General features: G+C 44.3%; 1 pseudogene; it reads right to left on the bottom strand.

Annotated features, from left to right (window-relative positions):
• LOC135199363 (maspardin-like) overlaps positions 1-24894 on the bottom strand; it is a 99023-nt pseudogene that overhangs the window by 64461 nt on the left and 9668 nt on the right.

Here is a 24894-nt window from a genome sequence, read left to right as displayed (position 1 = left end):
ATATCATTATCATATATAAATAATGCAATATATGGTAGCAAAAAAAAAAAAATTCAATACATAATTGTATTCAAATCGCGCTGTGCAAAAAACGGTTAAAGCTAACAAGTTACTTTCTTTTCGTTGTATTGTACACTAAATTGCAATCATTTTGATATATAACACCTTGTAAAACGATCAAAGCAACACAGAAAAAATATTATCACAAAATGATGCATGAATTCATAACGCGAGGATGTAAAAAAATTTTTTTTTCAAAAATTCACCGTAAATCTAAATATTGTTCTAGAGACTTCCAATTTGTTTCAAATGAAGACAAATGATTGAATATTACAATAATGTAAGAGTTTTAGCTTAGAATTGCAGTTTTCGACCATTTGGAGAGTTAAAGTTGACCGAATGTTGAAATTTTTATATATATTTTTATATGCAAATATTGCAAAAATGAGAAAAGCTACAACCTTCAAATATTTATTTTTGTATTCTCCATGAATTTGCACACATTTTCATATATGAAACTCTATAAAACGCCAAATAAGAAAAGGAGCAAATATTAGGAGAATGCGATGTACGCATTTCGGAGATTTGCGGCCGCGAATCGGCGCGCGGAGGGAAAGTTTTTTTTTTTAAATTTACCATAAATCTAAATATTGTGCTAGACACTTAGAATTTGTTTCAAAATGAAGATAAATGACTGTATATTACTAGATTGTAAGAGTTTTAGCTTACAATTGCGTTTTTCGACTATTTCGGTAGAGTCAAAGTTGACCGAATTTGTTTTTTTTTTTCTATTTATTTGTAATAAATGAAATTGCGCACATTTTCATATATAAAACTTTATGTAACGGCTAATTTTAAGTGGTGCAAAACATTACGACAATCGCACGAAAAAATTTCTGATTTTTTTCGGAAGAATTACCGCGCGGACGTAGGAAAATGTTTTTTGTTTTTTTTTTTTCATAAATTCACCATAAATCGAAATATTGTGCTAGAGACTTCCAATTCATTGCAAAATGAAGGCAAATGATTGAATATTACTAGATATAGGAGTTTTTTTTTGTTTTAGCTTACAATTGCGTTTTTCAACCATTTCAGTAGAGTCAAAGTTGACCGAAGGTTGAAATTTTGGCACTTATCGTTATTCATATGAAAATATTTCAAAACTGATAAAAGCTATAACCATGGGTTGTTTTTAGTTGTATTGTGCATGAAATTGCGCACATTTCCATATATAAAACTTTATATAATGGCAAATTTAAAATGGTGCAAACATTTTGACAATAGCACGAAAAAATTTATCGGGAAGAGTTACCGCGCAGAAACGTAAGGAAAAAGTTTTTTTCATAAATTCACCCACCTAAATATGTATTGTTAAGATACAATAAAGTTTGTTCATACTTACCTGGCAGATATATATATAGCTGTATTCTCTGAAGTCCGACAGAATTTCTAAAACTTACGACACACGTAGTGGGAGTTAGGGTGGTAGTAACCCATTCCCGCCGCTGGGAGGCGGGTATCAGGAACCATTCCCATTTTCTATCAGATTTCTATCTCCACTGTCTCCTGAGGGGAGGTGGGTGGGTACTAAAAATATATATATCTGCCAGGTAAGTATGAACAAACTTTATTGTATCTTAACAATATCATTTTGTTTCATGAAACACTTACCGTCAGTATATATATAGCTGAATCCCACCTTTGGCGGTGGGAGAGACAGAAAAAGGATTTTAGGAAACATATAAATGTAGATGATTGACATCTTGGTTCCTTACCTGTTAGCATAGCTGACTTCGTGATTACTGTCACCCAAGCAATGCTTCTGCTTCACTAGAGTTACCAACAAGTAGTTGACCTGTGTAGTTGGTGCGCTCTTAGATGATCTGTCAACGGGGCCGGGCCCACAAAATGTGACTAGACCATGACCATACTTCTGAGGGCAACGAGGCAAAACCACCACCTAAGTTAGCCTAACAACAAACTCCCATATACCAAAGGCTAAAGGAAGGGAACGACCGTACTCGGCAGCTGACCCTACAACCATAAACATACAAATATTAAAAACTCACCTACCCTTTTCTATGGGAAAGGATGAGTGCTACCTCCTGCCCCCAAAATAGTGTCTGCGGCGACGTATGGTCCGAGAGAGTAACAGTTTTCATAGGTCGTTCTCACCTCCCGTAGGTAGTGCGAGGCGAACACTGAGTTACTCCTCCAAAAAGTAGCACTTAAAATGTCTTAAAGAGAGCCATGTTTTTCTGAAAGGCTATTGAGGTCGAAATAGCCCTTACTTCGTGCGCATTAAACTTTTAGTATCTTAAAGTCGCTGTCTTTGCAAGAAGAGTGCGCCTCTTTAATGGTGTTTCTTAAAAAGAATGCCAGTGCATTCTTGGACATGGGCATGTTTGGTCTCTTGACCGAACACAAGTTCTCCGCAGAACCTCGGCAATCCTTCGTTCTACGAATATACTCTCTAAGAGCCCACCCTAACAGGACACAGGACTCTTTCTGGCTCTTGACCAATGATCTCTGGCCATACCCTTGATCTCGAACGTTCTAGGCCACGGATTGGAAGGGTTTTCGTTTTTTGGCCCAGAAACGAACATACCCAAAGAGCAGACCGCATTATGCCCTTTGAAGCCGACGTGTTTGCTGATAGCCTGTATTTCGCTAACTCTCTTCGCCGTCGCCAGCAGCAGTTAGGAATACAGTTTTCTCGTCAAATCTCGTAGAGACGAAGAGGAAAGAGGTTCAAAGCGATTTGACATTAAATATTTGAGGACCACATCCAGGTTCCACGAAGGTAACTTCGGTAGCGGTACCTTGGTCGTCTCGAAAGATCTCAATAGATCATGGAGATCCTTTGTTTATTGAGCGGGTCAAGACCTCTATGGCGAAAAACTACAGATAGGACGCTTCTGTAGCCTTTAATAGTTGACACTGCCAACTTCAGATCTTGTTTAAAATAAAGCAAGAAGTCGGCGATCTGGCTCACAGAGGTAGTGGTAGAGGAAACTCCTTTTCTCTTACACCAACTTCTAAAGGCTGCCCACTTTGATTGGTAAACCGCGATTGATGATGGTCTCCTCGACGGTGGCGATAGCTTTAGCCACCCTGATTTCGAAAAACCTCTCGCTCTGGCCAACTTTTGGATAGTCTGAACGCAGTCAGACTCAGAGCGGAGAGGTTTTTGTGTACCTCGCGAAGTGGGGCTGTTTGAGTAGATCTCTCCTAACGAGGATCTCGGATCCACTAGGTAGAACATCACCTCTGTGAACCAGATCGCTGCGGGCCAAAAGGGGGCGATTAAAGTCAACCTCGTCCCCTCCGATGCTGCGAATTTTCTCATCATCTCCCCCAGGATCTTGAAGGGGGGAAAGAAAAGCGTAGAGATCCAGGCCCGTCCAATCCCATAGAAGGGGGGCGTCTACTGCTACTGCTCCCGGATCGAGAACCGGGGAGCAATACAGAGGAAGTCTCGCCGTCCTTGACGTTGCAAAGATGTCCACTAAGGGGCATCCCCAAAGACCCCACAGCTTCTGGCATACGTCTTGATTGAGAGTCCACTCTGTCGGCAATAACTGTCCTTGTCGACTGAGGAGATCTGCCCGGACGTTCTCGACTCCGGCAATGAACCTTGTCAATATTGTGACTTCTCTCCTTCCTTTGCCAAAAGTAGGATCTCTTTCGCTAGAGTGAACAGGGAGCGAGAGTGTGTTCCTCCTTGTTTCTTCAAGTATGCCAGGGCTGTGGTTGTTGTCCGAGTTGACTTGAACTACACGACGGGAGACTTTGTTCTGGAAGAACTGGAGCGCTAATTGAACCGCTCCAGCTCTTTGAAGTTGATATGCCAGGTTACCTGTTCCCCTCTCCAGGTACTGACACTTCCTACCCCCCCTAGTAGTTGCTCCCCACCCCGTGGGATGACGCGTCGGAGAACAACACTAGGTCGGGGTTCTGAAGCTTGAGGGATATGCCCCTCGACAGCTTCCCACGGATTCGAGCCACCATCTTAGATGGTTCTTCACCTCTTCCGAGATGCTTTAACTTCATGTCGAAGTTGTCCTTTTCTGTCCAGCTGTCCGACAGAAAGAACTGAAGAGGTCGGAGGTGTAGCCTCCCCAGGGAAACAAACTTCTCCAGCGAGGAAATGGTCCCCAGCAGACTCATCCATTCCCTCACCGAGCATGAATCCTTCCCTAGAAAGGCCGACACTTTTTCTATGCCTTGTTGCTGACGTTCCTGGGACGGAAAAGCCCGAAAAGCCACTGAATCCATCTGAATCCCCAGATACACGATGGACTGTGTTGGGGTCAGATGTGACTTTTCGAAGTTCACCAGAAGTCCCAGGGACGCAGCTAAAGACAGAGTCGTTTGCAAGTCCTTCAGGCACCGGGTCTGCGAGGAGGCTCGTATGAGCCAGTCATCCGATAGAGCGAGATTTCTGATGTTGGAAAGATGGAGCCACCTCGCCACGTTCTTCATTAAGATGGTGAAGATAAAAGGGGCCGTACTCAGTCCGAAACAAAGAGCCTGAATTGAAAGGACCTTCCCTTTCAGTACGAACCGAAGGTACTTCATCGATTGGGGATGTATCGGGACGTGAAAAGTAGGCGTCCTGGAGGTCGAGTGATACCATCCAATCTCTGGGTCTTAAGGCCCCCAGAACTGACTGAGGTGTCTCCATCTTGAACCTCTGCTTCTCTATAAAGAGGTTTAGACGACTTACATCCAGACGGGCCGCCACCCTCCCGATTGTTTCGGTACAAGAAACAATCTGTTGTAAAATCCTGGCGTTGCCAGGTCTAAAACCTGTTCCACTGCTCGTTTCTCGAGCATCTGCTCGAGCAGGTCGAAAAGTATCTTTCGCTTTGTTTGAGGATACGATGGGGACAAGTCCCTGGGAGTGGAAGTCAACTGGGGGCGGCTTTATGAAAGGGATCTTGTAACCCTTCTCTATGACGTCGAGAGACCAGGTGTCTGCCTCTCTTACTCTCCAGGCTTCTGCAAACAACTGCAGCCTGGCTCCTACCGGTGACTGAAGGCACGATCTCTCACTTCTTGCCCCTAGACTTGGAAGGGGCTCTACCTCTAGGAAGGCTTCTTCCTCGAGGAGACGATCTAGCGGAACGTCCCTCCACGAAAGGGCCTTCTGCTTTCTAAACGGTTGGGCTCCGACGGACGTTGTTGAAGGGCCAGCCGGACGTCTCGAAGACTGAGCCAACAGGTCTTGTGTGGCTTTCTCTTGCAGACTAACTGCCAGATCCTTCACCATAGCTTGGGGGAAGAGATGACTCGAGAAGGGAGAGCATACAAAAGTTCTGTCCTCTGTGCGGGAGAGACAGACTTAGCCGCAAAGTTGCAATAAAGCGACCTTTTCTTAAGAACCCCTGCTGAAAATGAGAGGCTAACTCCTCTGAGCCATCCCTGACGGCCTTGTCCATGCATGACAATACACTGGACAGCTCCCCCAAGCTGATCGAGTCTGGCTTACGAGATTGGTTGTCTAAAGCTCCAAGACACCATCTAAGAAGTTTGAAGACCTCTAAGGACCTAAAACAGTCCCTTCAAAAGATGGTCCAGTTCGGAAGTCGTCCATGATACTTTAGCTGAGGCTAAACCAAAGGGCCCTCACTTGAGGCATCAACCCACGCTGGCGAAATCACCTTGAGCAGACGTAGGAACCTTCAATCCTAATTCCTCGCCTGTCTCATACCACATCCCTGCCTTACCGCTAAGTCTAGACGGAGGCAGGGCGAAAGTAGTCCTTCCCTTTGCTTTCCTAGACTCCATCCAGGCGTTAACCGCTTCCGGAAAGCTCTTCTAGTAGATAACGACGTCTTCATCTTCACGAAACCTGGAGACTTGCTTGTCTTCGACGACGAAAAACTGAGAAGGAGGAGAAGGAGAGCAGCAGGCTGGAAAGTATCGCCCAAACGAATCACGAAGTAGTCGTGCCAAAACTTGATAATCTGACGAAGCAGACGTAGAAGGTTGTTCTTCATCAACATCCTCAGAAGAACCGCTAAGTTCTCCTTCTTCCTACCCGAGTGCAAATACGAAGGAAGAGGCAGAAGTCCTTTAGCTCCAAGTCTCCTATCCGAACGATGAAGAGAAGACGAGGATAACGGATCCTTAACAGTCACAGGATCAGGAATCACCTTTAGAGCGAACGTGCCAAAGCCTCGGGAACAACAATCCGAGTGACAGCGAACTTCCACATTCGCGTCCACAGAGCTCTTACTAGAACGTCTAGCAGCGTCCATCTGAGCGTCCAACGTAGCGTTCTCTCGAGCGTCCAAAATCAGCGTCCGACCGAGCGTCCAGCGAAGCGTCCAACGGAGCGTCCATCAAAGAGACTCCTTACGAACGTCCCGCGAAGAAACTTGATCAACTGCCCGCCGACTAGCGTATCGTTGAGCGTCAACACTGTCATGTCGAAGAGGGGCCGAACGCATAGAAGTCCGTCCGACAGCTACAAAATCGTCGTCAGCAGAAGCGTCGAAGTCGGAACGCCGAGCGTCCTCTCTACGGGAAGAGAGAGGAGCATGCAGAGATCTCTCTCTAACCTGGCGTCTAACGTCACCTCTAGACGAACCCTGGGGAACAAAACGAAGTCTAGAGGGCGAAAACTCAGAAGACGGGGACGAAAGAGGAGCCGTTGGAGAAGACTGCCTAGTTCTCTTGATAGGAAGTCTATCGTCTTTCCTGCGACGAGGAACCGTCTCCTTCTGCTTTTAGTAAAGGGCGTACCAGTTGCCGTTGCATAGCAATGATGATCTCCGTCTGAGATGTCTCCTTACGCGGAGACGAGCTGTGCTTGTGAGAAGGAGAGGGGCGAGGGGACGCCTTCTTTCCTTCTCCCAGGAACAGCCTTGGCTCTAGAGGCGAGGGGCGCTTGCGGGCGTCATCGTCGGATGACGTCCTAGACTTCTTCTGGGGCGGAAAAGCTACGCTTTCCGGAGAAGAATGCCACTCAGACAAAGCATGACGTGAAGCGTCAAGCTCTTGAAGAGTCCTCTTCAAAGGTCGCGAATCCGAACGAGATTCCACCCCTTTTGCGCGGGGAGGACGCGTCGGAAGACGAGAAACAATCCTTCAGGATACGTGCTCGAGCACGCTCCTTAGCAGCCTGGGAAGCGTCCACAGGAACTGCTGAAGGGACGTCAGATCGGTGGGGTTCCCCGTAACCCTCCTCGGCCTTCGACATCCCCTCTCCCTGAGTCCTGGGAGTCCTTACCTTACAGACCTTACATCTTGTTCGGGTTGCCCCAGGTCCCTCAGTGTGAGGCACCTCTAATGTCTACCAGAGAGTTGCTAGTACATCTTCCGGTATATTTTGCATCTTCCAATCTTGGATGGTCTGGGATGCAGTTTTAGATATTTGTCGAGCTTATTCTTAAACACATCTACGCTCACTCCTGATATATTCCTCAGATGAGCTGGCAACGCATTGAATAGACGCTGCATTATCGATGCTGGTGCGTGAGTGGATTAATGTCCTGTGTGCTTTCCTTATTTTTATTTTCCTGGTATAGTTTTGGGCACTATTAATCTACCTCTGCTTGCTCTTTCTGATATTTTTAGTTCCATGATATTTTCTGCTATTCCTTCTATCTGTTTCCATGCCTGAATTATCATGTAGCGTTCTCTCTCCTTTAGCTAGCTATAATTTTAAGAATTGTAGTCTTTCCCAGTAGTCTAGGTCCTTAACTTCTTCTATTCTAGCTGTAAAGGACCTTTGTACACTCTCTATTTGTGTATCCTTTTGATAGTGTGGGTACCATATCATATTGCAATATTCAAGTGGACTACGAACATATGTTTTATAAAGCATAATCAGGTGTGTTCAGCTTTTCTTGTTGAGTGCCGTAACAACATTCCCATTTTTGCTTTACATTTTGCCAACAGAGTTGCTATTTGATCATTGCATAACATGTTCCTATTCATCATCACACCAGGTCTTTAACTGCTTCCTTATTTGTGATGGTCTCATTATTAAGTCCCTTATATGCATATAGCTTTCTTTCTCTGTCTCCATAATTTATTGATTCAAATTTATCAGAGTTAAATACCATCCTATTTACCTCTGCCCAATCATATACTTTGTTAAGGTCTCTTTGTAGAGCGTTCCTATCTTCATCACAAGTAATTTCTCTACTTATTCTTGTGTCATCTGCGAAACTACTCACTAACCGAATCCTTAACATTATTGTCTATGTCTTCAATCATAATAACAAACAGTATTGCAGCTAACACCGTACCTTGCGGCACACCGGATATTACCTTGGCTTCATCCGATTTCTCGTCGTTTGCAATAACTATCTGTTTTCTGTTGTGTAAAAATTCTTTTAACCATCTTCCTACTTTATCCACGATATTGTGTTTTCTAATTTTCTTCGCTAATATATTATGGTCTACTTTATCAAAAGCTTTTGCAAAGTCTAAATAAACCACATCTGTTTCATTTCGCTTTTTCATATTTTTTGAATATGTTCTCACGGTGGACTAACAGTTGGGTTTGTGTACTTTTTTTCCGGGTACGAACCATGTTGTCCTTTATTAAACAAATTATTTTTTTTTATTAAATGTTTCATAATATTTTTCTTCATTACCCTTTCATACACTTTCATAATATGTGATGTTAGAGACTCCACAGGCCTCTAATTTACTTGCCCCTCTAGTCTTGATCCACTTTTGAAAGTAGGGGTAATATATGCTTTAATTTTGCTGCTCATCATATATCTTGCCTGTATCTACACTTTGTCTTAATAATATTGCAAGTGGCTTTGCGATAGAATGAACTACTTTCTTTAACAAAATAGCAGGAATTCCATCAGGCCCTGCAGCAGCTCCATTTTTAATTTCATAATAGCCTGCACAATATCAGCTTCATTAATATCTATGTCGGCTAAATATTCACTATTTTCATCCTTACTTCTATATCATTATCTTCATTATCTATTCTAGGGGTGAATTCTCTCTTATATCGTTTCTGCCAGTATGTTGCAAATTTCCTTTTTTTTCAATTCGTTAATCCTCCCTTCAATTCTCAGAGGGCCTATTTCTATTCTTCTTTTATTCATCTTCTTCGCATATGAGTATAATAGTTTGGGGTTTTGTTTGCCTTGATATTTAATAGGGTTTTTTTCTTCCTAGAGGCGCTATAGGGCCGATCTGACGCCCCCTCCACTTCACTAGGGGCACTATCACTGCACTTATTTTGCCTGTTTTCAAGGGCCAAGCACTTTAGATTCAAGCGTCTTCAATGAATCCAGGATAAGCGAAAGGGCATTACCCTCCGCAGACACCACTTGAGGGCCGAAGGCAACATACTACGGGGTTAGAGACACAAAATCTAAAGGAGGGTTAGAAGGGGATACATTAAGACCCTAGGTCTGCTACCCGACTTACTCCTGGAGGAAGACCTCCTAATCCTATCACGTTCTAACTTATTTACGTAGGATTCATACGTCCTTCCATTGTAAATCATCCAAGCTTTCACACTCATTACAGCGCAAATCATATTTACACTCTTGCCCCCTACACCCTTTACACAATGTGTGAGGATCAACCAAGGCTTTAGGAAGCCTAACCTTGCATTCCACTTTCGAACACACCCTGGCGCTAGCCGAACTACATCCAGACATATCTAAGGAAAAAATCTAAGCCAAATTCAAAACAGTCAAGTCACGTATGCCAAGCTATCGATCCAATCAAAAAACCAAAAACGTCAAGAGGATACTCAAGCAATGAAAAAAGTTTTCCAAAATCCTGAGGCGGAGGTGGTGTAAACAGATGTTTACGACACCGGCGACAGAAGAAATCTGATAGAAAATGGGAATGGTTCCTGATACCCCTCCCAGCGGCGGGAATGGGTACTAACCACCCTAACTCCCACTACGTGTGTCGTAAGTTTTAGAATTCTGTCGGACTTCAGAGAATACAGCTATATATATATCTGACAGGTAAGTTTCATGAACAAACGAAATATTGTGCTAGAGACGTCCAATTTGTTGCAAAATGAAGGCAAGTGATTGAATATTACTAGAATATAAGAGTTTTAGCTTACAATTGTGTTTTTCGACCATTTCGGTAGAGTCAAAGTTGACCGAAGGTTGAAACTTTGGCACTTGTAAACAAAACAACACCTTGATCCGTGAACTCCCAGTATCCCCCAAGGCACGTGATTCAAAAGTTTTTAGCTTGTAGGCCTGTAAGTATTTTTCCGCGAATTAAAAAAAAATTTTCAGTCGACGTATCATACGTCCAATCGGCATACGGGGAGACATTTTGACTCGACGTTTAATACGTCCAATCGGCGTAAGAGGGTTAATGTAAACAGCAATAATATCAATTCATTAAAGAAAATACTAAAGTGAATGAGCAAGATTATAGTTTATAAATAAAAAAAATATGTAAGAATGAGAGAAAATGCATTTTACCCACCATCTTTCTCTTTGAACTCCAGTAGCAAGCCGAGTTGGCTGGGGTCCAACAACTGTTGCCCTCTCAATGATCATGTAAATTCTCTCTCTCTCTCTCTCTCTCTCTCTCTCTCTTTTACTGAGATGAGATTTCTATGGTACATGTGTATGTTTATTAATATTTTTGCATAATGATAATAATAGTAATATAATTAATTTCAAAATTCATATGTTATAGTATTTTATAGAAGTACAATAATCTATCCATTTCAGTCTTTTTAAATAAGGATAACCCTAACCCCCCTCCAACCCCCTCTCTCTCTCTCTCTCTTCTCTCTCTCTCTCTCTCTCTCTCTCTCTCTCTCATTATTATTCTCTCTGTCTCAGAAATAATTCATAATTTCACTCTTGATGGTCAGATATATGGTGTTGCCATTCACTGGTCGGTCTCTCTCTCTCTCTCTCTCTCTCTCTCTCTCTCTCTCTCTCTCTCTCTCTCTCTCTGTTATTGCTATAGGTATATATTTTTAATGGTAAAATGCTTAAGATGACTTTGAAATGATAATAATATAACCTCAAAGATTAATGCAGTAATAGGTTAGTAATTTTAGGTATATTTGAAGTAGGATGTTATTAAAGGTATACATTGGTATCTGAACTTTCAAAGATAGGCAGTTATAAGCATTTTTAATGGTGGATTCTAACTATTCGCGGGTTTTAACTATTCTACGTGGGGGGTGTCTCGGTACACATCCCCAGCAAATACGGGGGGAACACTGTAATCTTGAGAACGCTTGGTTTTGGTTTTCTACGAAAAAATGCATCCTGCATATCTAATGAAACCATCCAGTCCATTCTCCAAATGGATGCTAGAACTGAGCTCACTGACTCCATGGAGAACTTCATCAGCCTTACAAAGCCATTTATCTGGAAACACCCGAACAGGTCTCTATCCCCCTGTGGTGTTGGGGACTAGAAGAAGGCGATTGTAGAAGCCAAGGTCTGGCTCTACAACTACTTCATTACCTCTTTCTCTACAAGTTTCAAGATTTCCAACTGAAGAATTTTGTGCTTCTCTGATTGCGGAGATATGAAGAGAGTGTCACTGGAGAATCAGACAGTGGAGGAGGGCTTACCAATAATCGAGTAACCGTCCCTTAGCGCCTCCACAACTCATGGATCCGTGCCAAGATCTTTCCATACTTCCCAAAAATGGGAAAGCCTTCCTCCTACTGGCAACAGAGGGCCAGAAACTTAATTTCGATGACTTAACAAGTCCCTTACATGACTTACTGGATTCCTCTGAGGACCTTACCAAATGTCTCCATAAATCCATAAAGTTCTCGCTGAAGTGGAGGAGGAGGAGGAGGAGGAGGAGGAGGAGGAGGAGGAGGAGGAGGAGGAGGAGGAGGAGGAGGAGGAGGAGGAGGAGAGGAGGAGGAGGAGGATTACGTTTCTGTCTTCTCTACTTCCTGTGCGATGGATGATAAAGCTTTAGAACTTAAAGATTTGATCCAACATAGGTTGAAAAAGGACAGCAGCCTTCTGCAAATCTGTCACAGACTTGGCAAGATAAGAACAAAACTATAGGCAGTTCCTGGTTATTGACGGGGGTTCCGTTCCCGGGGGTGTGCCAATAAACGAAAACCACCGTTAACCGAAACTCGGCGATTTATGAGTGCCGTTAACAGCGCCATAAGCACCCTTATGGTGTGCCAATAACCAGAACTCGGCCCTTTATGGTGCCATAAATCGCCGATTTTATGGCAATAACTGAGTCTGCCGATAGCCAGGGACTGCCTGTATTTGCATTTCTTAAGAACCAAATGGGTGTAAGCGTGAGCAACTCTTGTCCTTGCATTCTTTATTGCTCCATCTAAACAGCCAACAAAATCCCAAACTTCCTTGTCTACAGCAGTCCCTGAAGAACCAAGGAAGTAACTTGAAGGACACAACCGTCAAACACTCCCACAGACATACTATCCCATAACGAGAAGATCGCCAAGGTTCTAAACGTAGCTTTGAAAAGTGAATTCAATTCTGCCTGAGAAAACACTACTTTCCCTTTATTGACCATTCTCTTTTGACAGATCCAAGAGCAAGAAGAAAGGCTGAATCCTTCCCTAGAAGCTTCCCTCAAAACTAGCAAGAAGGCCAGTAGAGTAAGAATTAGCTCTCCTTTTACCCAGCAGAAAAGAAGAAGCTTCTTAGATGAGGATGTCTGATCCAAGATATGTCCAAGAGCCTTGAATCTCTTTACAACAGCCATAGTGAATCGAGGTACAAAAGAAGGAAAAAATGACTGGCCCAGGTTTTCCTCCCTACATGAAAACATGTCAGGCTTATTCACTTCTGGAAATAGTTTGGGAAAGGGAAAAGAGTAGCTCCTAACAAGTTACTAGAAGGGAAGGAGACAAAATCACACACTCCCTTGGCACTAGCCTTAGGATAATTAACTCTTTCCTTCCATTCTTGGGCCTTGCCTCTTCAAAACATGGTCAACCTCTCTTCATTTACAATGTGTCACCAATTTTACCATAAATTCATTTGACCTATGTCCACATACTTGAAGACAATCATCCACATTACACTTTTCCTGGACATTTCACATGTGTCGTGAGGATTGGTGGACTAATACGGCAACCTCTTACCTTACAGGTCTTTATTCTATCAGTACCATCCATACCTAGGAGAAAATTCAAGTGAATTCACAAACCAAGTTGTCAACAGAAAACCCAGCACAGATAACTCTCACAATCTTCTACCGATACCGGTGACAGAAGAAGACTGACAGGCTACTGGTATTTGTACCTATCATTCACCTGGTGGGGGTGGGGGATGTAGATAGATAGAACCAGATAATCATAAAAAAATCGAGTGTTTTCATTTTTTTGTTTCGATCTGTTGAACCACCGCTGGCGTGGAGGTCAAAGCTAAAGCTATGTAATGGAGAGGTAAGGTTCATTTTAAAAATTCACAATTATGTATAATATAATTACTATATACGTAATTGTGGATTTTTGGTACAAAAACCAAAGGTTTGTTGGCGCAGTTTCTGATGGAACGGAATCTAAAATTTAGGCCCAAGGCCAAGCTTAGGGACCCGAGAGGTTATTCAGTGCTGAAAGGGAATATGAGAGTAAAAAGGTTTTAAGGTGCAAGAGGAGGAAAAACCTTGCAGTTATTCTAAGAAACAATTGTTGTGAGAGGGTCAGGAAAGGAGGATGGAAGTAAGAGAATATGAAACGGAGGTAGCACAGTAAAAGGAATGAAAGTTTGGTGCAGCTGGGGGCCAAATCTATGCAACACCCGAACATTGTCATGTCTGGTGCTAGGAAAATTCGGGTCCCAGAAGATTCGGTCCCAGAAAAATTCGGTCCGTGAAATCTCATTCTCAGAAAATTCGGTGCCCAGAAAATTTCTAAAATCTAAATAACCAAGCCCAATATAACCTTTCTGAAAAAAGACATAAACATACGATAAACCAGGTGAGCCTATAATAATTTCAACAATCAACAGTCATGATCATGTCGTCTCGCCATTTCAACATTGAGGAAAAAGTTGCAGGAAGGAGGTGAAACAAGTACTCGGGTGCTCATTTCCGAAGCTACAAGTAATATTAGTGAGAATGCAAAATATGAATTACCACGGTTGCAAACGGTTTCTAGAAGCATTACAAACTTAAATAATCGATTATGTATTTATGATAAGAAGGAACTTGTTACTTTATATTTTTTTTGCTTTTTAAACTTTTTCTGATATGGGACCGAATTTTCTGGGACCCAATTTTCTTTTTTTATTTTGTGCACAATATGCTATATTTTATATTATACTGTATAGGTTTTTTTTGTTGAAGAAACATGTTATTGTTATAATACAATTAAGTTTGTTCATACTTACCTGGCAGATATATATATAGCTGGTATTTTCTGAAGTCCGACAGAATTTAAAAATTCGCGGCACACGCAGTGGGCGGGCAGGTGGTAGTACCCATTCCCGCCGTGGAGGCAGATATCAGGAACTATTCCCATTTTCTATTCATATTTTATCAGTGCCACTGTCTCCTGAGGGGAGGTGGGTGGGCACTTTAATTATATATATCTGCCAGGTAAGTATGAACAAACTTAATTGTATTATAACAATAACATTTTGTTCATGAAACTTACCTGACAGATATATATAATAGCTGAATCCCACCTTCGGATGTGGGAAGAGACAGAATAGGATTTTTTGGGAAACTAAATTAAGTAGATGATATACATCTTGGTTCCTCACCTGTTAGCATAGCCGACTTCGTGATTACTGTCACCAAAGTCTGCTTCTGCGTTACTAGAGTTGGCCAGCGAGGTAGAGACCTGTATGCTGGTGCGCTCTAGATGATCTGTCAACGGGGCGTGACCACAATGTGACTAGACCATATGACCATACTTCTGAGGGCACCGAAGCTAAAACCACCACCTGACCTAACCTATCAAAGTTAGTTCCATAACTTCTAGGCTAAAGAAAAGGAAACGCGCCTCAAGCGACCAACCCTTCAAAGTTAAAAGCACACCTATACCTTTTCATTATAGGATAGGATTCGTGTTGCTTCCTGCCCCCAATAATATATCTACGGAAATGTATGGTCCTAGCGACTTACAGATCTCAAATGTCGTCTTCACATCCCGTCGGGAGTGTGAAGCGAACACAGAGTTGCTTCGCTAAAGCGTGGCACTCAGGATGTTACTGAGTGTCCATGCTCTGTTGAAATGCTTCCGAGGCCGCGCCCTCACCTCTTGAGCATTCATATTAAGAAAAAATCTCAAATCTTTATGCAAACTAATGAATGAGACCTCTTAAAAGAACTCCTTGGCTATAATGCCAGGGTGTTCTTGGACATGAACCAGTCTGGTCTTTTACGGAACACCGCAGATTGCGGGGAGTCCAGTGTTGAAGCGAACACAGAGTTTGCTTCGCTAAAGCGTGGCAACTCAGGATGTTACTGAGCTGTTCATGGTTCTGTTGAAATGCTTCCGGAGGGGCCGCGCCCAACCCCTCTCTCACCTCTTTGAGCATTCAATATTGAAGAAAAAAATCTCCAAATCTTATTTGTGCCAAATAATGAATGAGACCTCTTAAAAGAATCTCCTTCCTTGGCATATAATGCCATGGGTGTTCTTGGACATGAATCAGTCTGGTCTTTTTACGGAGCACCGCAGAGATTGTCCGTTGACCTTGACTTTCTATAGTTTTATCAAGATAAAACTTGAGAGACCCTACAGGGCACAGGACTCTAATGCCCTTGCCCAATAATTTGTGCCATACCCTTGGTCTCCAAGCCTTCGGGTCAAGGGTTAGACAGGTTTTCGTTCTTATCAAGAACGGTAGGCTTAGAGGACCGACCGCATTATGTCCTTTAAAGCCAAAACCTCTGATGATGGCTAAAACCTCACTAACCCTCTTTGCCGTGGCTAGAGTGGTTGAATATTAGCCTTTCTGGTCACGTGTATTAAGTTCGCAGAAAGGATAAGTTCGAAATGCTTTTGGCATCAGAAACTCAGACTACGTCTAAGTTCCATGCCGGAACCTTTGATCCAGAGAATTTCAAGATCTCCACAGGACCTCAAAGATCGTGAAGCTTTGTTGTTTGACAGAACCGAATCTCTGAGCCTAGAGGCCGTCAACAACATATTTGCATATTCTACAATAGTTAGGACTTCTAGCTTATCTCATACTTCAGACGGAAAGATAGAACCATAAGGAAATTCACAGAGGTCGAGTTGGAGGAATAGTCATTTCCCTTCACTTACTCCAGAAACGGCCTCCTCCGATTGAACTGAAAATAGGCAGCACTGCTTTGCCTTGGCCAAGAGACTGCCATTTCTTGAAGATCTTATCGCTATGTACCGTTGAAGACGAAGGTAGGTTTATTTGAATGCAACTACGTCTTCACAGACGAATCGAGAGAAGGATTCTCAAGATTCTGAACCTGTGCTTACAAATGACTGAAAACGCTAACCGCTATTTCATTGCTGTCCGGTGAAGAAGTCGTAGTTTGGCAATGAAAGAGGGCGGGGCGTTTTCTTCATTAATGAAAACACAGGGGAAAGCCGCCTGAAGAACTGCTTCTCATGGGCTGAACATTTGGAAGTATAGAAGCTGTCAGGTCGGAGAGTAGGCGATGTCCTTTATGACATATCTGTTAATTCGGGATGAACAATGAACAATTGTACACCTACGAATATGATATTTTTAAAGACAAACTCAGATGTCTGCAAAATCTTCGCATTATCAGTGCGATGCAGCGGGAGACTTGTACAGACTTTCTGTTACCGTGCGGTAAACAGTAAAATGAATAAGTCTAAGATATCTCTGTTGAAAATTCTCACAATATCGAAGGCGATGGAATCTATCGTCACAGCAGTAGATGGTCCTTCAATAATTGCGAGAATCCCCTTTAATCAGAGACCTAAGTCCAAGATTGTTGGGCAGAGATAGGTTGGGCGGTAGTCAATCAAAGCAGGGGAGATAGAGAGACATAAACACCGTGCATCTCGGAGGCCCAGCTGATACTGAGCGGCTATCAGGCACAGGCAGTTCAATACGCAGTAGCAGAGCCTGAGCTCCCGCTGACTCGTCATCCTTGAGTTGCCAGGTAATCCATATTCCACAAAGAATGCGTTCGGCTAGAACCACCGAGCATAAAAAGATATCCGCTCGAGCAACTTATATTTAGGCGAAACGAATTTCGGTAAATATAAAAGTTGAAATGGTGTTGTCGTGACAAAACCATAAGTATATAAAATTGAACAAACTCCTGAGGTTGCAGGCAACCCCGAGTTGCAGTTCAATTAGAATACTTCTCGTCTAAGTCGCAATCCGTAGAAAAACTAGATATGCGCCTACCCCTCGGACAATTCAACTGCTTAGTAGAATCATGTCGCGAGGTTGAATATAGTAGTATATTTATAGGATTTCTGAACCACGATCTCCATCTAAATTCTTTCCTTCAAGAAAACAAACTAAGGGATTGGAGGATTCGACCACCACTTCGATCTCTATCCAAAGAGAGTGAAGGAGAAGTCTTCCTCGAAGGAAAGCTTCAATGGTGAACAGAATACTAACTGCCTGAGTTGCCAGCTACTCCCCTTTACGAAGGAATAGGTATGATATTATCGAGCAAAAGGAAACTCTCAAGCAGGCCTATTTAAACGAAACAGAATTTGCTAAATACAGAAGCTGAGTTCGTGTTGTCGTAACAATACCTGAAGAGTTGTTCTTACTCCGAAAACTCTTGGAAGGTTGAAGGAGTGTCAAATAAATACATTAGAACAACAGTTCTTTCGGCTTCTATCCGCAGAGGTAAATACGATATGCCGTAAATGACGTGACCCATGCGTTAGCAAAATGACGCAAAGATAAACTACATAAGTATTGTAGTATTTGAACATCAAATTCTCTACTACATCTTTCCTCAACGAGGAAGAGAGAAAGAAAGGGAAACCGACTGTCCACGTTCTAATGAATGAGACTTTTTAAAAGAACTCCTTGACTCTTTGCCAAGAAAAGGGAGTAATATTCGAATAGAGATCATCAAGAGAAACCGAGGATCGAAAAGGACCGTTCAATGTTCTTATGATATTGGACATAAGACTTCCTGGATCTAGTCTACAAGTCTTGTTTCTTAATACCCGAGAGCCTCTGAAAATGAATGAGAGCTCTTCCAAAATTTGTTAATGAGTTTATCCGTCTTAAACGCTAAAATAAAACGTTAAAATCTATGTCAATGAGAACTACCCCCATTTATGAGGGGTCCCCCACTTAAATGACAATGGGGAAAACGTCCTGACTTGACAAAACTATTAGCACTTTGCTAATAGGGGAAAAAAGGGGAAACCCTTTAACATGACCGAAGTCACCCAGGAATCCGAGTATATAATCTTCCCGATTCTCAAAGAAATCGATGAAGAGGAAAGAGGGATCGAAGAAAAAATTCGGGTATGTCTCTCCGCTAACTCCGAATCCTTTTTTAAAAATTGCTGTAAAGAAATGTCCTCAACAGCAAATAAGACGCCTTCAACAAGTCTTTTCTCTCGCAAAGCGTCCTGCCGAGCTTCCACCGAAGCGTCCTGGCGAATGTCCACAAAAGCGTCCTGCTGAGCGTCCTCAAAAGCGTCCTGCTGAGCGTCCTCAAAAGCGTCCTGCCGAGCGTCCTGCTTAGCGTCCTCAAAAAACGTCCTGCTTAGCTACGAGCGTGTCTGAGCAGAGAACACCAAGTCTTCTGAACGACGTTTTCAGAGAGGAAACTCGTTGAGCGCCTTGATGCATGCAAGGCCCGCCAAGAGGCGTCCTGGCGAGCGACCTTGCCAACATCTCAATGTTATGACGAACCGCGTTTTGCGTATGACGTTGAATATTTTTTAAGGGATGTCCTCATGCGAGTCTCCATGGAGAGCCGCACGCTGCTCCTGAAGAGTGTGAACACTAAAGGAAGACGTATGGCTTTTGTCTTCCGCAAGGTGCTTGCCGAAGCGTCCTGGAGAATGTCTCTACTTACGTAGGACGTCGAGCACCTCCAAAAGCTTCTCACGTCTAAATTGCCCTTCTTATGCCGACCAGAGACATAAGTTGTTTGACTGTGCAAAGCAGCTTGCCGGCCGTCAAACTTATCAGCTTGCTTTTTCGAAGTAAAGCGAACGTTACATAACGTATACGGAGCGCCATGAGGAGAGGAGACGAATACTGAGTTGCTCCTCCAAAAGGTGGAATCAAGAATGTCCTTGATTACCAAATTCTTTTGGAATGCTAGCGAGGTTGAAACAGCTCTAACTTCATGAGCGTTCACTCGCAGGAGGCTCAAATCACTCTTCTGGCAAGATGAATGAGCCTCCTTAATAATGTATAAATGATGTATACATGAGCGTTCACTCGCAGGAGGCTCAAATCACTCTTCTGGCAAGATGAATGAGCCTCCTTAATAATGTATAAATGATGTATACATGAGCGTTCACTCGCAGGAGGCTCAAATCACTCTTCTGGCAAGATGAATGAGCCTCCTTAAATGTCCCTTAGGAAAAAAGCCAGTGCATTCTTCTAAAAGGGAAAATGTGGTCTCTTTACTCTTTCATCCTCTCGTGACGAGAGAGAGGACGTGAAGCGTCCTCTTCTCTAAAGCTTCTTTAGGGGGGCGCGAGTCCTTCCGAGAACTCCAACCCGTGTGGGGAGGACGCCTCGGAGGACGAGAAGCAATCCTTCAAGATTCGTGCACGTGCTCGATCTTCGGCAGCCTGGGAAGCGACAACAGGACCTGCCGAAAGGAAGCCAGATCACCATGAAAAACCCGTAACCCTCCTTCGGCTTTTGACATGCCCTCTCCCTGGTTTCCTGGGAGTCCGACAGAGGTCTAGGCCTAGAGGCGTTATGGGGCCGATCTGACGTTCCCTCCTAACGAGAGAGAGGACGTGAAGCGTCCTCTTCTCTAGCTTCTTAGAGGGCGCGAGTCCTTCCGAGAGCTCCAAACCCTGCGCGGGGAGGACGCCTCGGAGGACGAGAAGCAATCCTTCAAGATTCGTGCACGTGCACGATCTTTAGGCAGCCTGGAAGCGTCAACAGGTTCTGCCGAAGGGACGCCAGATCGGTGGGGAGACCCCGTAACCCTCCTTGGCGGCTTTTCGACATGGCCCTCTCCCTGAGTCCTGGGAGTCCGACAGAGGTCCAGGCCTAGAGGCATTATGGGGCCGATCTGACGCCCCCTCCACAACACAAGGGGCACTACACTTCACAACACTGATTGGAGAGCGAGCACTTTAGTCTAAGATTACTTGATGTAATCCTCTAGCAGACACTTCTTCTAGGCCCGTAAGCCATACCACAGGGTTAGGCAAAATAAAATCTACAGGAGGTTAGAAGGTTCATTATTTCTAACTTCTGTTTACTGTGGAGGAAAACTCCTGATTCTAACACGCTCTAAAATGCGTACATGAATCCTCCTTCTTCCGTAATCAGTCACACATTACACTAATTACATTGAACTTATGCAAAGAAAACATGTAAACGTCATATATACTAAGCGAGTGTCTACCGAAAGTTCCGGTAGCCTCACTTACCATGCAGACAACAAAGTCTGAAACTAGGCTAACTAGCTTCAGACATCAAATGCAATGAAAAAATTTACGATAGCGTATGCCTAGCCACAAATCCAAGTTAATAATCGAAAGCATAATTAGGATACTTAACGCGGCTAATGAAGTTTTCAAAATCCTAGGCGGAGGTCTGTAAACAGTTGTTTACCGACCGGCGACAGAAAAAATATGAATAGAAAATGGGAATAGTTTCCTGATATCTGCCTCCCACGGCGGGAATGGGTACTACCACCTGGCCGCCCACTGCGTGTGCCGCGAATTTTTAAATTCTGTCGGACTTCAGAAAATGACAATTTGTCGAAAATTGCATTTTTCCTAACTATACAAACCTGAGGTCCTTTAACAATAGGAAGTAGCTAGCGGCAGCTGGAACGGTCGTAAGCTTCGAACAAGGGGAGAACGGTAGTTAACTGCTTGTCCGACAGTCGCGCGCCGCGCGACTGGGAGGTAAACAAATCACTTTTGCTTTTGGCCCATGCAAAATACGCAGAGTGAGGGGTGGCATGAGGAGGGACTATATGTAAAGGACCTCAGGTTTGTATAGTTAGGAAAAATGCAATTTTCGACAAATTGTCATTTGTTGCCGATACGTAATACAAACCATCGGTCCCTTTAACAATAGGAAGACTCACTTCTTGGTGGGAGGAATCTGAGTCTTTTGATGAACAGACTGGTGTTCGTCCATCCCTGGAATGCCTCCCTGGTCGTAAGAGCGAGGGAGGGATCCAAGCCTCTGTCCGATTGATTGGGGTGTGCACCGCAGGATCAATGGTCAGACCTCTGGGCCGAGTACTAAGAGAGAGGCAAGCGTATCTCTTCGTACCAGCAAGCAAGAACTTGTTCCTGTTTGCAAGAGGCAACATAAAGTATGGGTTGTCTCAAGCTGGCATCCACTTCCTCCCCCTTGTTGGAGGAAGTGGTGGATATACGCTCCTATCCCTAGTGAAAGGGATAGGATGGTGCCTCTGTTGAGTAGCTCACCTGCATCTTGTCCTTATCCAGCAGGGTGACGACCGTGTCCCTCTAACCACAGGTAGAGGGGAAGAAAAAGATGGGAAGAGGAGCCAGTCACACTCTCATTACACCATCCATTCTTACGGTCACACCAGGACTCGATGCTGTTCAGCCTGCGAGGGTCTGGGTTCGCTACACAACGTGTTGAGCAGCCACCACGGGTCCCAAGGAAAAAGATCCAAGGACCTGTGGGCAATATCCCGAAGGTAGAAGGAAGGGCATGTGGTCTGGTTGACCAGACCCCTGCCTTCAGACCTGCGCCAAGGAGAAGTTCTTGTGGACAAGGCAGCATCTCCTTCGCATCGAAGGCGGTGAAGTCCATTAGGGAGGGGATTGTGAACGACTCGAACCAATCGTCAGGGACGAAGGGTTCTGAGTCTTCGCTACGAGTTCGGTACGAAATCGAGCGTCACGGATCCCCATCCCCTGGGTGCCTGACTTCGCAGGAGAAGTCATGCAGTTCCTCAGAGGAAAAGAAGGAAATAGTCGCATGACCTATCCCTCTTCTCTACTTCGGTGATGTCCAGTACCCATACTGGTCTGTCCGTTAGCAACGAAGTCTCTCGCATCCTCCTATCCCCATGCAGCGAAGTTCTCGAGTAGTGGATAGGACACCGACACTCCATGGTGGGTGTCAATGGTATGGTACTGTGACAAGCTATTAAAACGAAGTAATGTTGCTGTGTAACACCGAACTAAGTCAACAGCGTAATTCGTAACTGACTCGGGCGCTCTGACAGCTGCCGACTGACTGCGTTCGGTAGGAGGCAAGTTGTCAAAGCATCCGAGTAAGTCACGTGACCTTCGCCTTTAAAGGGTTATGCCGAGAGACCAAACAAATGATGTATTTGTTTGTCACCAATGCCGGACAGCGAGGTGATGATTCTCTTAAGGCATGTACCCCACAGGCGAAAGTCAATTGCCTTCTAGAGACCGAGGTCCCTGAAGGTAAAACATCTCATGTTTGTTGAATCTCAGCTAAGGGAGGAAAACAACACTATGTACCGTTGAAGACGAAGGTAGATATTGAATGCAACCTACGTCTTCACATATGAATCGAGAGAAGGATCTCAAGATTCATAACCTGTGCTTACAAATGACTGAAAACGCTAACCGCTATTTCATTGCTGTCCGGTGAGAAGTCGTAGTTGCAATGAAAGCTGGGCGTTCTTCGGTAATGAAAACACAGGTGAAAGCCGCCTGAAGAACTGCTTCTCATGGGCTGAACATTTGGAAGTAGAGCTGTCAGGTCGGAGAGTAGGCGATGTCTTCTGACACATCTTGTAATTCGGGTTGAACAATGAACAATGTACACCTACGAATACGAGTATTTTGAAGACAAACTCAGATGTCTGCAAAATCATTCGCATTATCGCAGTGCGATGCAGCGGGAGACTTGTACAGACTTCTGTTACCGTGCGGTAAACAGAAAGATGAAAGAGTCCAAGAGATATCTCTGTTGAAAATTCTCGCAATGTCGAAGGCGATGGGAATCTAGCGTCACCGCAGTAGATGGTCCTTCATTATTGCGAGAATCCCCGTTAATCAGAGACCTAAGTCCATGATTGTTAGGCAGAGATACGGTTCGGTAGTCAATCAAGCAGGGGAGAGAGAGACACATGACCGTGAATCTCGGAGGCCCAGCTGATACTGAGCTGCTATGAGGCAGTCTCAATACGCAGTGGTTTTTTTTTTTTTTTTGCGGCCCTGCTGATCGTCATCCTGAGTTGCCACGGTAATCCATTATTCCACGAAGGAATGCGTTCGGCTAGAACTACCGAGCATAAAAGATATGCTCGGGCAATTATATTTAGGCGAAACGAATTTCGGTAAATATAAAGTTGAAATGGTGTTGTCGTGACAAAACCATAAGTATATAAAATTGAAACTGAAAACTCCTGGGAGGTTGCAGGCAACCCCGAGTTGCAGTTCAATTAGAATACTTCTCGCTAAGTCGCAGTCCGTAGAATAACTAGGATATGCGACCCCTCGGACAATTAAAACTGCTTAGCAGAATCATGTCGCGAGGTTAATATACGTAGTATATTTGTAGGATTCTGAACAACGTCTCCATCCTAAATTCTTTCCTTCAAGAAAACAAAATAAGGATTGGAGATCGACCACCTTCGTTCTCTATTAAAGAGAGTGAAGGAGAAGTCTTCCTCGAAGGAAAGCTTCAATGGTGAACAGAATACTAAGACGATAGTTCAAGCCAAACTGGATATTCCCGTCTGATCTCCTCTATTCCAGGTTGGTCGCCTACTGTGAGATAGTTTCTTTCAGCAGCAGTCTTCTTCACAATGCTAGAAATTCCAGGAATTCGAGCATAGGCGAGGTTCCCGATTATCGTGTAACATATCGGGGATTCTCGTCTCGCTCACTTTGGACCGTGGTCTCGCGTAAGTGTTTGAAGATCGTAAAAAACTCGAACACTCTGAATGCGCTAGAAATTCCGTAGAATTCTAAGCAGTCTGCGAAACCCCCACCGAATTCGTCAAACGATATCGGCTGGTGGTCCTCTCGATTCCCGTAGAAATCGAGAATGGAGCAGGATTCCTCCTCAACGACCGGGGCTTACGTCAGGTAGGACCCGAAGGTCCCCCCCGGTAGCGCAGTCCCGAACGTGGGATCCTACAAAGAAATCTCTGTAGGATCCTTCCCCCCCCTTTCCCTCGTAGCCGTAAGGAGAGAGGGAATGGGGAAGGAATTGGATACTCGCTCGCCTTCCCAGTGGAACTAGCAGTTGGAGAAGAGTAGGAGCAGCCATCGCCTTGCGGCGATGGCCTACTCATAGTCTGGGAAAACGTATCGTCAGGAGAAAACGTTTTCCCGCGGAGGGTTACGAACTCTCACTGTAGGTAAGGTCTGCCGCCCCCACTGTGAACGTCGTCTGGGTGGGCTGATCGACACCTGACAGGAGAGAGCCGAACCGTCCTCCGACTCATTCCAGTCCTCGTCGAGGTCGAAACCTCTCAGGAGGACCGAAGGAGTATTTAAATACGGTGTCCGAAGACACGTAGAAAACGCCGCTGTCGCAGTAGAGGAGGTGGAAGTAGCTTGATCGACCGGCCAGAACTGAGAGAGCCTTCTTGTCCGGAGACGAGAGACACTGGTTCGAGACAGAATCGGCAAGCTCCGATCGCGGCAGACCCACCGTCGGTTTGGGTTCCCTCTCGGGCCCCAAAACGACTCGAGCAGAGACGTGGGCTCTGCTGGTGGGAGCGGCAATCCTTCCGCAGGGTCATTATGCTGACGAATCAGCTTAATGACTTCTGCAAATTCCTCTGTATCTCGGGAGTAACCGCGTCTTGCGGAGTAGGACCGTCCAGTCC

The sequence above is a fragment of the Macrobrachium nipponense genome, chromosome 25 (assembly GCF_015104395.2).
Source record: "Macrobrachium nipponense isolate FS-2020 chromosome 25, ASM1510439v2, whole genome shotgun sequence".
NCBI classification, from domain to species: Eukaryota; Metazoa; Arthropoda; class Malacostraca; order Decapoda; family Palaemonidae; genus Macrobrachium; species Macrobrachium nipponense.
Note: the sequence above shows the minus strand (reverse complement) of the source record. Positions and strands in the feature narration are given on the sequence as shown.